The following is a 2522-nucleotide window of genomic DNA, read 5'->3' on the forward strand; positions in this document are numbered from 1 at the left end:
GTGCTGGGGGATTGAACCGCGGTCCCTGATGCTTTTGCTAAGCTTGTTCTAAGTAGGTGCTTTAGACCACTGAGCCATCTCTCCAGCCCCTGTCCTACCAATTTGGTTTGAAACTGTCTTGTTGGTATTTGTTTCTCAATAAAATTATGGGGAGAAAAAAAAAAGAATTTAAACTACGACCTACCCAGCTCGAGTTTGTGCCCTTAGGTACTGTGCTGCCTCTGATATTTTTCTTTAAAACTATTCACTTACTTATGAGGGTCTTCATAAAGAAGCTAATACTGTTAAGAAGTGAGAATATCAGTTTCACTTGCCACTTAGAGAAAGTAAAAGTAAAAATGTAGGGAAACGAGCAATTCTATTAAATGTATATAACTTGCAGAAAGCATGCCTGGAAATAATACAACTATTTACAAACAGTAATTAAGGGATATTCTATTTTATGTCAGGTAGTTAAAGGTAATGATGAGCTATTATGGAAGATAAGCAGCAAGTATTTATTGAACACTTACTGTGCCAAGCATTTCTTCTTGCTGCTGGGAATCTAGTAAATAAGGGACAGGCCTTGCTTTTGTGGAACTTTTTTTCTTACGGAGAGAAACAAATAGAGTGGGATGCAGTTTTTTTGATAGGAATATCAGGAATGATCTGTCCAAAGTGAATGTTTTACATTAGTATAATTTTTCTTGTTTTGGATTAATGATTACATTTGGGATATATCCCTATCATAGTCATGCCTAAGATCTTGGCAGGTTGATTCTTTTTTTTTTTTTTTTTTGGTACATAGTACTGACATTCATCATAGGGAATTTGTACCTATACATAATAAATCCTACTTATTCTTTTTTTCCACATTTCCATTCAACTTTTCTTCCCCTCCTCATTTACAGAAGTTCTTTCTTTTTTCCTTTTCTTTGTTCTTTAAATCCTTTTTTTCTTCCTTTCTGTTTTTTTTTTTTCATTTGATCATGTTCTTCCTACTTCCCAATATCTGTCCTCCATTTGCAAACTTATGCTTGTATCTCAAAGTCTGTGTTCTCAAATAGAATAAAAGTACTGTGTAAGAGTTTTTCTCTGTGAAAGCCTAGAAACCTCTGAATAGAGTAGTTATTTATAATTTCTGCCCATCTTGTTATGAAGTTAAAAAAAAGTTGGGAATTTAGCACTCTGCCCATAACAACATATGTAGTCCTTCCGCCGCCCCCTTGAGACATGGTCTTGTTATGTAGTCCAGAGTGGTGGTAAACTCACTATATAACTCAGGCTGGCCTTGAACTTGCAGCAGTCCTCCTGCCTCAGCCTCCTGGGTACTGGGATTATAGATATATGCCACCACAATGAGTGACATATGCAGTCTTATTAACATTCTGGTTGTAATTTATTTTAGGGTAAGGGTATCTTTGATTTTGAAATAGTAGATTTTGCTAACAGAGTATCTTAGCATTAAGCAAAAAAGGTAATGTTGAGGAAAATTTAGTTGAATTCATTTGAAGTAAGTTCTTACTAGTGAATCATACATACTGTATATTTCTTAACAGTTATAGAAGAACATTCTATAGCTGAAGTTTGAGCAAGTTTTTCTGAGTTGGGCTTCTTGATTCATTTATTTTTGCCTAAAATGGATTATACTGTGCTCTCTTATTTTAGCCATCTCCTAGGAAGTAGTGTCTCCGTATATACAACGCATTGTTTTTTAAGATCACGTTGAAATAAATGTGCTAGTTAATATAAATACAGCAGTATGGGCTACTTAGGAAACAAAGCTAGAGAGTTACATCTTTTAAAATTCAAAATGGAAGTAACCTATTTAGTGTCCATATCCCCTTTAAAAATGGTACTGAAGTTTGAACCCAGGACTTTCATACTGAGCTACATCCTTATCTCTATTTTTATCTTGTGTTTTGATGGTCTTGTTAAATTGCCCAGCCTAAACCCAAGTTTGTAATCTCTTATCTCAGTCTCCCATAGTGTTAAGGATAACACACATAGGCTGCCATACCTAGCCATGGAGGAAATTTTAATTACTTAAATTTGTTTTTTTTTTTTTTTTTTCTATTTAATAAAGAAATAGTTCCCTTATGGCCACAGTGGTCACCAGTGAGGCCTGGCGCACGCTCAGCCCACCCCTTTTCCTGCCACTGTCAGAGATGTGGTGTATGCTTAGCCTGTGCCACTGCTGGCTGTTGCTGCTGCTGTATGTTGCGGTCCGAGCTTCCTGCTGCTGACCTGCCTGCCAGCCGTTCCTTGCCTCATGAAGCTGCTGGTGGTGTTCATCCTCTGAGTTCCCAGCACTGGCAGGGGGATCCAGAGCACCCGCATTGTGGAGAAATAAGGCTACACACACCTTTCTGTAGGAGAACTTCTTTATGATGAAAGGAATAACCCAGAGTCACAGTATGGTGAACTCATTGGAAAGTACATTAAAGAAGGAAAGAATGTGCCAGTTGAGATAATCATCAGTTTATTAAAGAGGAAAATGGATTAAACTATAGCTGCCAATTCCCAGAAGAATATTTTTTTTT

General features: G+C 36.9%; 1 protein-coding gene and 1 pseudogene across 3 annotated transcripts in view; both read left to right on the forward strand.

Annotated features, from left to right (window-relative positions):
* The window catches only part of Dyrk1a (dual specificity tyrosine phosphorylation regulated kinase 1A), a 164521-nt gene that overhangs the window by 89574 nt on the left and 72425 nt on the right, over positions 1-2522 (forward strand). The window lies entirely within an intron of this gene.
* Positions 2252-2522, forward strand: part of LOC105742271 — a 957-nt pseudogene continuing 686 nt past the window's right edge.

This window comes from Octodon degus, unplaced genomic scaffold, assembly GCF_000260255.1.
Source record: "Octodon degus isolate 3935 unplaced genomic scaffold, OctDeg1.0 scaffold00045, whole genome shotgun sequence".
In the NCBI taxonomy this organism is placed as follows: Eukaryota; Metazoa; Chordata; class Mammalia; order Rodentia; family Octodontidae; genus Octodon; species Octodon degus.